The 13,467-nt window shown below is 36.1% G+C and overlaps 1 pseudogene; it reads left to right on the top strand.

Annotated features, from left to right (window-relative positions):
- The first annotated feature begins 1,823 nt into the window (after window positions 1-1,823).
- LOC105822097 lies at window positions 1,824-3,883 on the top strand (annotated as a pseudogene).
- The last annotated feature ends 9,584 nt before the right edge of the window (window positions 3,884-13,467 follow it).

The following is a 13,467-nucleotide window of genomic DNA, read 5'->3' on the forward strand; positions in this document are numbered from 1 at the left end:
CTCAACTCAAAATGAGTTAAGGACTTGAATGTAAGAGTGAAAACTATGAATTATTAGAAAAAATGTAGGGAACAACTCCAAGACATTGGTCTGGACGGTGGTTTTGGGGGGGCAAGACCTCAAAAGCACATGCACCAAAACAAAAATAGACAAATGGAATTACATCAAATTACAAAGCCTCTTAATGTCAAAGGAAACAGTCGGCAAAGTAAAGAGATCACTTATAGAATGGATAGGGAGAAGATATGTTCCAACTCTTCATCTGACAAGGGGCTTATATCCAGAATATGTAAGGAACTCAAAAAACTTGATAGCTGAGAAAACAAACAACCCCATTAAAAATGTCCAAAAGGCCTGAACAGAGCTTTTTTCCAAGAAAACATACAAATGGCATATTTTTTCATATACCAATAGGTGTATGAAAAGATGGTCAGCATCACTAATCATCAGGGAAATGAAAATGAAAACCACAATGAACTATCACCTCACACCTGTTAGAATGGCTTTCATCAAAAAGATGAAAGATTACGAATGTTGAAGAGGCTGTGGAGAAAAGGGAACCCTTACACGGTGTTGGGGGAATGTAAATTAGCATAGCCACTATGGAAAATTGTACGGAGGTCTTTCAAAAACCAAAACTAGAACTACTATACAATCTAGCACTACCACTTCCAGGTATATATTTAAGGAACTGAAATCAATACGTCAAAGGGATATCTGCACTTTCATGGTCATTGTTTATGGAATCGAACTAAGTGTCCATCAGCAGATGAAGGGACAAAGAAAGTGTGGTACATATACACAATGGAAAGCCATTCAGCTATAGAAAATAAAATTATGTCATTTGTGACAACATCAATGAAGCTGAAATACATATGTAAAGTGAAATAAGCCAGACACAGAAGGACAAATACCGCACAATCCCAATCACATGGAGAATCTTATAGCACTGGTGTTACACAAGAAATGAGTAGAACAATGGTTACCATAGGTTGGGGGCAGTATTGGGTGGATGGGGAAAGATTGGTCAAAGACTGGAAAAGATTGGAAAGATCTGGGTACAAAGTTATGGTTAGATAGAAGGAGTAAGTTCTGGTGTTCTATTGCACAGTAGGGTGATTATAGGTAACAATAATGTATCATATATTTCAAAACAGCAAGAAAAAAGGATTTTGAATGTTCTCATCACAGGGAAATGATAAATGTTTGAGGGCATAGATTTGCTAATTACTATGATTTGATCATTACACATGTATGTATGTATTGAAATGTCACATTGTAACTACAAATATGTGCATTAAACTAAAAATAAAACTCATTGAAAAGTAGATCATCTGTCATGCCCCATTGAAACATCATTTTCATACATGTGCTGGATAATTTGAAACGATTTTTATCTACTCATTTGAATTAATTCCATAAACACTGAAAAAAAACTCCTATTAGAGTTGAGAATATATAATTATTTTCTTGTCCTCTAGACAATAGATTAAGAGGGATCTTCCACGGGGTATTTGTGAACAATTTTATGTCGACTTCAGCCACCACAATCTAGTGGACATGTGTCCTATTTCTGATTTAGATTGGTAGGATGTGTGTTCTTAAACTTTGCTTTAAGGAGGAGAGGTAAATCCTAGATGTTAGATTTGGACACTGAATGCAAACCACTAATCAATCATTTTACTATACGTTTCACTAAATTCTATCAATAACAGATTTCCTGTCGGATCCAGGTGAGGAGAGGCTACTGCAGCACTAGGGTGTCAGTTGTTGGTCCCGCCCACAACACTTCAGTTCTGCTCTGCAAGGATATATAGTAACGGATTGGTGTGTCCATTTAATACAAGAAAATGGAAACTGAACAGCCAGAGCAAACCTTCCCCAACACTGAAACCAATGGTGAATTTGGTAAACACCCTGCAGAAGATATGGAAGAGGAACAAGCATTTAAAAGGTCTAGAAACACTGATGAGATGGTTGAATTATGCATTCTGCTTCAGAGCAAGAATGCTGGGGGAGTGACTGGAAAAGGAGGCAAGAATATTAAGGCTCTCTGTGTACTGACTACAATGCCAGTGTTTCAGTCCCAGACAGCAGTGGCCCCAAGCGCATACTGAGTATCAGTGTTGATATTGAAACAGTTGGAGAAATTCTGAAGAAAATCATCCCTACCTTGGAAGAGGGCCTGCAGTTGCCATCACCCACCGCAACCAGCCAGCTCCCGCTCGAATCTGATGCTTGAAATGCTTAAATTACCAGCACTATAAAGGAAGCGACTTTGACTGAGAGTTGAGACTTGATTCATCAGACTTTGGTGGGAGGAATTATTGGGGTCAAAGGTGCTAAAATCAAAGAACTTCATGAGAATACTCAAACAACAATCAAGCTTTTCCAGGAATGCTGTCCTCATTCCACTGACAGAGCCGTTCTTATTGGAGGAAGACCTGATAGGGTTGTAGAGTGCATAAAGATCATTCTCGGCTAATTTTTTTTCTATATATTTTTAGTTGTCCGATTAATTTCTTTCTATTTTTAGTAGAGATGGGGTCTTGCTCTTGCTCAGGCTGGTTTCAAACTCCTGAGCTCAAATAATCCACCAGCCTCGGCCTCCCAGAGTGCTAGGATTACAGGCATGAGCCACCATCTTTACAATGGAATATTACTCAATCATAAGAAATGACAGTGATCTAGCACCACTTACACTTTCCTGGATTAAACTTAAGCCCATTATCCAAAGTGGGACACCACAAGAGCAGAAGAACGGGATCCATTTGTACTCACCATCAAATTGGTATTAACTAATCAACACATAAATGCACATATCAGAACAACATCTATTGGATGCTGGGGAAGGGGGAGGGCGGCGGGAGGAGGGGAGAGGAGGGAGGAGGGGACGGGTATTTGTATACACAAGGAGTGCAATGCGCACTACCCGAAGGATGGACATATTTGAAACATGGACTTGGGGGGGGGAACCAAGGGCAACACACGTAACCTAAACATCTGTACCCCATAATATGCTGAAAGAAAAAAAAAAAAGAAAAAAAAAAGATCATTCTCGATCTTATATCTGAGTCTCCCATCAAAGGACGTGCACAGCCTTATGATCCCAATTTTTAAGATGAAACCTATGATTATGGTGGTTTTACCATGATGTTTGATGACCGCCGTGGACGGCCTGTAGGATTTCCAATGCAGGGAAGAGGTGGTTTTGACAGAATGCCTCCTGGTAGGGATGGGCGTCCCATGCCTCCCTCTAGAAGAGATTATGATGATATGAGCCCTCGTAGAGGACCACCTCCCCCTCCTCCTGGTTGAGGGGGCCGGGGCGGTAGTAGAGCTCGGAATCTCCCTCTTCCTCCACCACCACCTCCTAGAGGAGGAGATCTAATGGTCTGTGATAAAAGAGGAAGACCTGGAGACCGCTACGATGGCATGGTTGGTTTCAGTGCTGATGAAACTTGAGACTCTGCAATAGATACATGGAGCCCATCAGAATGGCAGATTGCTTATGAACCACAGGGTGGCTCCACATATGATTATTCCTATGCAGGTGGTCCTGGCTCATATGGTGATCTTGGTGGACCTATTATTACTACACGAGTAACTATTCCCAAAGATTTGGTTGCATCTATTATTGGCAAAGGTGGTCAGCAGATTAAACAATTTTGTCATGAGTCGGGAGCTTCGATCAAAATCGATGAGCCTTTAGAAGGATCTGAAGACTGGATCATTACCATTACAGGAACACAGTACCAGACACAGAATTCACAGTATTTGCTGCAGAACAGTGTGAAGCAGTATGCAGATGTTGAAGGATTCTAATGCAAGATATTTTTTTCTTTTTTATAGTGTGAAGCAGTATTCTGGAAAGTTTTTCTAAGACTAGTGAAGAACTGAAGGAGTCCTGCATCCTTTTTTTTTTTTTTAATCTGCTTCTGTTTAAAAAGCCAATATTCCTCTGCTTCATAGGTGTTCGGCTTTTGAGGTGTAGTGAAATCTTTGCTGTTCACCAGATGTAATGTTTTAGTTCCTTACAAACAGGGTTGTTGGGTGGGGGGGAAGGCATGGAAAACCTAACATTGAAATTTTGAAACAGCAGCAGAGTGAGTGAATTTTAGTTTTTGTTCATTGTTGGTGGTTTAAAAAACGTTCCCCGCATGTAATAATTGTGAACACCTTGCTTTGTGGTCACTGTAACATTTGGGGGGTGGGATAGGGAGGAAAAGTAACAGTAGTCCACATGTCCCTGGCATCTGTTCAGAGCAGTGTGCAGAATGTTATGCTGTTTTGTAAGAAACATTTTATGATTTTTAAAATAAATTTAGTGAACCTAAAAAAATTTAAAAAATAACAAAAATCCAAATAAATGTTCAATCAGTTTGAAAGTTTTATGGATTGCTAAAGCATTATTATAGTGTACTTCACAAATATGCACAAAATAATAGGGAATACTATAACGAACACCAAGGTTTTCTTTTTCATTATTAAATCTTAATACCTGATATATTTTGGGGGTTTCTTACAGATTTTAATATGTAGGTTATTTTATTGGATACATAATGCTAAAAATAAGAGAGTTTTAGTTGTTGAATTTTAAAGATAATTTAAAAGATAGAATCCAAATCAAAATACACAAAAGTATTCCAGTTGCTTATTTGAAATTCAATACATATAATATTAAATAATTATAAAAATATATCAAATCTTCAGAAAGTTACATAAAAACAAAATAAAGTTTATAAACACTGCTCACTTTTATCACTTATTATGTTTTTGTTTCTTTTTGTCTCAATAAATTTCCTGAACATTCAATTATATGTGCTATGATAAAAGTCTAATTTTATATTGCATTTAAATATGTATTTTTTTATTTTTTTAAAGTCTAATTCTCCATAAGTTTTCTGATAACCATGGTGAAAATTAAGTAATTTGTTCTGAGTTATGTAAAAAAAAGTTCTATTCTGCAAAATTTATTTTCTGATTCCAAGCTTGATTTGCTACCAGGTTTGAGAGAAACACATGAAGTAACGATATGCGACCTGTCTAGACTTCACCAACAATTTATGAATCACATCCATCATAAGTCACTTACGCTGTCCATGAGACAGCAGTAACACACTGTCTTCACATTTACTTTTCTCGCCTTGCCAGGCATCATTTCCTTCCTAATACTGCAAAAGCTCTGCATTAGCTTGTGTTTTCATAAACAACTCAATAAATATATTCATCTCCCTATTCCAGGGACCTCTAAATAGAGATTTTCTGGTTATCTTTTCAAATTCAGTTCAAATTTTAGTTAATCTTCAAAGATTCTTGCTTATTTTTTTCATAAATGACAGAATCACAAGGAGAACTTTACCATAAAATGATACTAAAATTGAAAGATAAAAAGTTCACAAACAGCTAAGGCAATTCTGGGAAGAACAAACAAGGCAACTGAGCCTGAGAGATATCGGTTGTTACTATGAATCTCTAGTAACAAGGAAAACATTGAATTCATGAGGAAAAGAAAGACAGAAAAGGAGTAATACAAAGAACTTATTTCTTCCATCCAACTGTATGTTTGTACCCATTAACCAACCTTTCTTCATCCCCCCTCATATTTCAAATGACTAGAAAACATGATATGTTCCCAACACACAGGAATGATAAATAATTGAGATAATGGTTGCCCCTAAATACCTTGACTTAATCATTGCACATTCTACTCAGGAAACAAAATATCACATGTACCCCATAAAATGTACAAATACTATGTATCGATAAAAAATTTTTAAAAAGGACAAAAGGAATAATATAAAGCTTAGGGACACCTAGACATGCAGAAACTTGTATTATGTTTTACGATGATATTGTCACAAAACAGTGATAAAAAGGGTAGCAATCAAATATGACGTAATTTCTTCTTGTTAAAGATTAACATATAAAAATGTTTTCTCCTGCCACTGATTCAGATAAATTATGTCCTAAATATTGAGGAAGTAAAACCCTGCCTGCCATTCACAAGGCTGAATAAGAGATACAAGTAAAGCCAACCTCAAAGTTAACAGGAAGCATTGTTTGTGCTGAAGATGCTCCACAGCTATAAAGTGTCCAAACAGCTCCTGCTGCTTTCTTACTCAGAAGACCAGATCTCTAAAGTCATAGACTGTAAGTCGTTTTGTTGATTGGGATCTCACCGTTACAAATGAAATAGATCTCTCCTTTCTGGAGGACCTTGGTTACTCCAACACAGAGAAGCAGCTTCAGTCTCTCACCCAGGACTTTCTGGAGATGACATTCACCTCTCCTGTAAATGTTCACTTCTTCCTTAAATTTATCATTTTCAAGGAAATGGGCCTTGAGTTGACTTTGCAATGCAGGCTTGATGTCAACGCCCTTAAACAGAGCCCTGCTCAGATTTGAGCCTATCAAAATGTTGCTTTATTTAAATTTTACTAAATTGCCGCCTTCCCCCAAATTCCTATAATAATTCTGTATTTTCCTTTCTCTAGTGAAATGCTGAACTCTTCCTTTGTGCATGGTCTCCCTCGTTATAATGGCTTTGTACACCTCATTTCAGCAGAGTGCATCATCTGAGGCTAATTGGAATGGGACAATATATTTGGGAAAAAATGAACATTGATGGAATATTTTACTGGAGAATATTTTGGGGAAAAATAAAAATTTTAGAGAAGACAAAAGCGCAAGTCATGTACAGAAATAGGAAAAACTTTAAATGTATCAAATTATATACTCCTAAATGTATAATATATACCACAAAATGATAAAAACAAATGGTATATTGAGAAAAGATCTTCCCATGATATCTAATCAACAAAAGTTTAGTATTAAGAAATGATAAATAAATATTTTAAAAAATGAAAGTAACCAACTGAAAAATGGACAAATGATATAAAGAGTAAATTTATAGAGGCAGACAAGGTTATGGTATATATCTATAGATAGATAAATGATAGGATGATAGATAATTGGCAATACATAATAGAAAGTAGATATATATGTTCATATTATTTATAAATCTGCAAAAACACAAATAATGTAAGAGTAAGAGAGTTTTTAACTATTAAAGTTGAAAAGCACTTAAAAAATACTTTAAATATTGCAAATATTTTGATGGGTAAGGTGGAGAAAATTACATTTATCCAGGATTCTTAGGAATAAATACCACTAAGTGCATCAGCTATGAAGACCAATTTGATCATCTTATAAAACTGAAAATGGTGAATGTTATCAACCAGTCTTATTTCCTTGTACATAGGAGTCAACTAGAGGAATATTCATTACAATCATTTATAATTTCAAATGAATAACAATCTGGAAACATTCTAATGTGCATGACAAGGGAACATAAAGTGGATAGATCTCGAAAGCATAATGATGAGTGAAAGATTAAAGTGCAGAAATGTATCTGTGCAATGAATTCACTCCTTTAACTAAAAAAACTCCACACTAGTAAGAGGAAAGTGAGAGATAACCAGTGATTTTTCTGTGGCCTAAAGTCTCCTATTTCGCATAAATTTTATTTAGATTAAAGAAACATTGAAAAAGTGTAAATTCTGTGTGTGCATAAGAATATAAATTACTACCTTACCTAAATAGCAGACAGTCTGTTACTGTTAATGAAATTGGCCTCTTGTTTGAACTGAGTGAAACATTTGTGTTTCTTGTTTTTGCTTTATAGGAAGGCAGACTCTCTCAGCATTTTCAGAAGGCTGCTTTCATGTCGTCCTTCAGACTGTTTGTTGTTGCTCAGATTCAAGGTTGGTGGCACCGTGGTATAGACGACAGGCAAGAGCAAAGCCTATAGAGAAGGGACTTTGACACTGGCCATAGGTAGACAATGGACACTGTATCAAGGCAAACTCACCACCACAAGATAAGCAGTGCGTGTTGAGAAGGCTTTTGACCTGCCTTCCATTGACTGTATCCTCAGAACCATGGAGAAGATGCATATGTAGGAAACCAGGATTGAGATTAAAGCAATGTAGTTTTAACTGACATTTCTCTGAAGAACACTGATGTTGAACATTTTTTCATATGTTTGTTGGCCATTTGTTTATCTTTTTTCAAAAAACTTCTGTTCATGACATTTGCCCATTTGTTGATGTTTTTGTTATTTTCTTGCTGATTTGTTTGAGTTCTTTCTAGATTCCGGATATCGGTCCTTTGTTGGATATATAGTCTGGAAACATTTTTTCTAGGTTGCCTATCTCTGTGTTGATTATTTCCTTTGCTGTACAGAAGCTTTTAATTTAATTAAGTCCCATTTATTTGTATTTGTTGTTGGTATATTTTCCTTTGGAGACTTAGTCATAAATTCTTTGCCTCAGCTGATGTCCAAAAGACATTTTCCGACATGTTCTTCTAGAATTTTTATGGTTTCATGCCTTACATTTAAGTCTTTAATCCATTTTGAATTAATTTTTTATATAGTGAGAAGTAAGGAGCCTGTTTCATTCTTCTGCATGTGGTTATTTAATTCTCCAAGCACTATTGAATAGGGCATCCTTTCCCCATTGTATGTTGTTGTCTGCTTTGTTGAAGATCAGTTGGTCATAAGTAGATGGGTTTATTTCTGAGTTCTCTATTTCGTTCCATTGGTCTGTGTCTTTACTTTTATACAAGCACCATGCTGTTTTGGTTACAATAGCCCTGTGACATAATTTGAAGTCAGATATTGTGATGTCTTTAGAATTGTTCTTTTTACTTAAGATTGCTTTGGCTATTTGGACTCTTTTTTGGTTCCAAATAAAGCTAAGGATTATTTTTTTTCTAGATCTGTGAAATATGATGTTGGTATTTTGGTGGGGATTGCTTTGAATCTGTACATCTCTTTGGGTAATATGGACATTTTAACAATGTTGATTCTACCAATCCATGAGCATGGGATGGTTTCCCATTTGTTTCTGTCATCTGCAGTTTCTTTCATCAGTGTTTTGTAGTTCTCCTTGGAGAGTTCTTTAACCTCCTTTGTTAAGTATATTTCTAGTTACTTTATTTTCTTTGTGACTATTGTGAATGGTATTGAGCCCTTAATTTGATTCTCTGCTGAACTGTGTTATCAGTATGTAGAAATGCTACTGATTTATGTACATTAATTTTGTAACCTGAGACTTTGCTGAATTCGTTTATCAATTGCAAGAGTCTTTTGGTGCAGTCTTTTGGGTTTTCTAGGTCAGTCTCTGGTTGGATGTTTTGTCCATTTGGGGATGATATGATTCCCTGCTCATTATTTTTTTTGCTTATGAATATATGTCTATGTCATTGCATTGCAGGATTTTGTATTCGAGTCTTCTCTGTCTAGCTTGTCTTAGTTTATATTGGATATGTTTCCTTAGAGAGTCTTTGTAATTTTTGAATGTCTTTTTTTTTCCTGCTTAGTCATCGCCTCTTTTTTGGCACTAGATGGTGATGTAAAGCCAGGTTTGCCTCAGCTCTAGTAAATGATCAAAGCACTGCCAGCACTGAATGGGGGATATCCTAGCAATGACAGACAGGTGGCTGCGGGTTTCTGCGCAAAGGAACTCTGGACCATACCTCCTACAGTGTGCTGCTGTTGAACAGCCATTCCGATTTGCAATATCCTTTGGCCAAGTCATAAACCAGAGTTTCCATGGCTGGGGATGGTATTCCCCCCATTCATTGTCTCTGTTTGTCCTCAGGAATATTTCTCCCTTCAGGCACTCACAACTCTTCCTATGGGTTAAGGACAATTCTCCTGCCAGGGAACCCAACATTGTAAGGATGCTAGTTGTCCACTTCAAGCTCACTTTTTCCAGAGTAGACACTCTGAGTCAGGGGACATTTTTTTCATATACTTGGTGCAGGGCAGATTGAGGGGATGGGGTTTCATGGAATTGGAAGTCTGATTTTCTTACCATCTGCTCAGGCTTTTCCCATATCTGTGGCCCCAGCAACTGCCTCATTCACATATTTGAATTCTGGGATATTGCTGGTATATTTGCTTTTGGTTTTCTTTGGATAAAGTGAAGCCAGCTTGCTTCTAGGCCACCATTTTGAAACCAGAAACCTCTCCCACCTCTTTTTGTGTTTCTTTTTTTATTGTTGTTCTTTTGTTTGTTTGTTTCTCTTTCCTTTTTTCTTTCCCTTTCCCTCACTCATTCTTTTAATAAAAGATCGATGGTGACACACATCCAACTACCTCTTTGGCAAATATCACAATTCATTTTTATTTGACTTACAATATTTAGTAACAAGAGATAAAAGTGAAAGTATCATAACTACTTTATCTAAGGGGGACTGTAGATATTAATGATGTCAGAAATCATTTTTAACAATAATTTAGACAAAGCTTGAGGACTGAACTCTGATCTTTTTCTTTGCCCCCCAAAAAATTCCTTTCTAAGGGGGCCTGGTGAGTCACGCCTACAAATGAAACAAACTCAGTAAACAGATTTTTATGATGTTGTTTACTTCCCAAACTGGTTCCGGTATAGCATCACATGAAAGATACAAGACCCTTAAACATCGGTTTTAGCTGATTCCTGGTCTTTTGGACAAAACCTAACTCTTTCAGCCAACTGTTGACTAAAGAATCCCTAACTACCTATGACTTGGAAGCCCCACTTCAAGATGTCCTGCCCTTTTTGGGCCAAATCAATGTATGCCCTCTATGTATTGATTTATTATTCTACCTGTAATTCCTGTCTTCCTGCTAATGTTTAAAAATTAAAGTGTAACCTAACCACAGTGAATCCACTTGCTCAAGGCTTCTTGGGCGTGGCTGTGGGTCATGGTCCTCAAATTTGGCTCAGAATAAACCTTAAATTATTTTACAGAGTATGCCTTCTTTTCCATTGAGAAGCTCAATAAATACTAAATCTAGCAAAATTGTAGCTTACTTATAGAATTAAATTAAAATATATTACTATTCTATGATAGTACTCTTGTATCAATGCCATTGTTCTTACTGATGCTAATCATATGTAATAATTTGGTTTACTAAAATCCAGTTTGTTAAAATCCTAGTTTATGGCAGAAAGATAAAGATGTTGGTGAGCTCTCCTTTTAATTCAAAATGCATGCTTCCTTGCTATTTACCCTCTAGCATATTTCTACCACGTTGAAGGGGAAATCTCCAAAGTGGTTACATTAGCCAGCAAGTTGCATATGACTGGTGCCCCAGCTTCCTCTCCACCTGCACCTGGAGTCACTCTACTTTCTACACACTCCTCTCAAGCAACACTGGCCTTTGGAGTGTCTTCAAGAGTACAAAGTTCCACGTCAAGGCCTTCTGATTGTTCTTTTATCTATTGGAAATCTTCTCAATATGGTGTTTTGCTTCCTCACTTGCTAAGAGTCTATACTGAAATGTCACCCCCTCAAAGAGAAGCCAATTTTTTCATCACTAGCAATAGGAATTACTTTTTTCAGCCCAGAGAGGTTCCAGATGATAAAATTTATTTTGAGTTTTGATCACATAATTCCAAAAAGTGAAAAGAAACTGAATATCATCTGAGATATCTACAAAGTAATGGTACTTTCATCACCAGGGTATAATCTGGTAAAAGAAATTTATGTGTAATATGGAGTCAATCTCCAGCCTAGAGACACATTTTTGCCCTCACCTCCCATAGCCACATTCTATGTGGGCTTTATTTATTAACAAAGACAAAAGCAGAATGAGGGAACCTTAAATTGTCAGATCAAAAGAACATTTACTGCTAACAGGAATATTGGACCATGTAAGGATTTTTCTATGGTGTGTTGTTGGTAGGAATCACAGGGGGATGATCCCTTTTCTTTCTGAAAACATTCAGTCACTATCCTGTACTTCATGATTTAAATTCTCTTCCACCTCTATTTTTAGTTACTATAAGGAGTGCTTAGTTTGTATCCTCATTTCCTCTTTGAGCTGCTCCAACAGCTTCCTAACTAGTCTTCTTGTCTCTGGTATTTTACTGCATTTTCAATATGTCTCCTAAAAAATTCTAAAAACCAACTGATGGTGATAAAAATCAAAGAACTGTGACCTATAAAAGGGGGATCGACTGGGTAGGAGAACAAAGAAAAGTGCAAACCCCCAGATTTTCTCATTTTTTTGTGATCAGTATGTTGTTGTATAAATATACCTATATTGGTTAATCTATCATCAAGTGAAATGGCAGCTTCCAGTTTTTGACTATTGTGAATGAATCTGCTATGAAAATTATTTTGTAAGTATTTTTGTTGAATCTATGTTTTTATTTTATTTTTATTGCACACTTAGAAGCAAAACGAATTGTTGGGAAGGAAAGAACATATCTAAATTATGGAAAATTAACCAAATATTTTTCAAACAGATTGTATATTTTACCTTGCATAATAAATTTGTGAGTCCTGGATATTCCATAATTTGATAATATTTTTTGTTTTCATTGTTTTTAGTATTCGACTTTGTAGTTAATATGAAGCAGTATCTCAATGTGGTTTTTAATTTGCAGGATATTATTTTCCACATTTTTAATATTTATTTAGTTATCATCTTAGCTTTGTTTTGAGGTGCTGCTTCTTGTTCTCTAGCTATTTCTTCTTAGTGGCCACTTGTTTTACTTTTCTTTTTCTTTTTGTAAATTCAGCATTTTCATGTCTCAGAAGATATTGAATGGGAAATTATACTCATTTTGATTGCCTGAGTGCATTTTTTCCCGGGTATTTTTTTACATTTGTTCATCTGGACTATTTTATGTTATAACTTATTTCAAGATCTGATTGTCCTTGAGATCCTTTTAAAGTAAAAAGCAGTAAGTAAAAGATACCCAGGAGCTCCATGGATGGAAATATAAGACCTACGTCATTTGCCCAGAGTCATTAGATGGGGTGTCAGCTTTAGGCTTTAAACTCTAAGGGTCACAATGTAAAGTTTATGTTCTATGAGTATTTTCATTATTTTTAGAAAGTCAATCTATGAATGACTCTTAACATAAAGAACCAAATTTCTGGCTCCCAGGAATTCCGTACTTGTGGGGAGAAATGGGATGGAGTATGAGGAAATTCTTAACTTTCTGAAGAGACATCAGTAATTTATCTGTTTTTAGCCCTACATCACACCTGCCTTCCATCAGAGCATGTTTTTAGTCCTCTGTGTCCTTGAGACTGTGCAGGAAAAATTAGCTCCTTCCTCCTTGACTGACTCCCCTGCCACAAAAGTCTCTCATTTTTGGCCTACCGAGTCCTGCTTTGTCAGTGGCAACATTCTACTTTTAATCCTCCATTAGGTGGTAAGTCACTATTGTCTTTGTCATTGTACACATTCGTTATAGGTTTTATGGTTCTACCGCCAAGTGAATGAATTACTGGGGGTTAGATATGGATGCATTTAGTTCAACCATTCGGAACTCATTTATCATTGTTTTTAGAACAAATTTTATAACACTAATAATAATAAATATGGTTGGTATTTAAAGAAATTTGTGTAACAGTAAATACAATTTTGTGAATAAATATTGAATGATAAGACAA

Source organism: Propithecus coquereli, unplaced genomic scaffold, assembly GCF_000956105.1.
Source record: "Propithecus coquereli isolate 6110/MARCELLA unplaced genomic scaffold, Pcoq_1.0 Scaffold1170, whole genome shotgun sequence".
NCBI classification, from domain to species: Eukaryota; Metazoa; Chordata; class Mammalia; order Primates; family Indriidae; genus Propithecus; species Propithecus coquereli.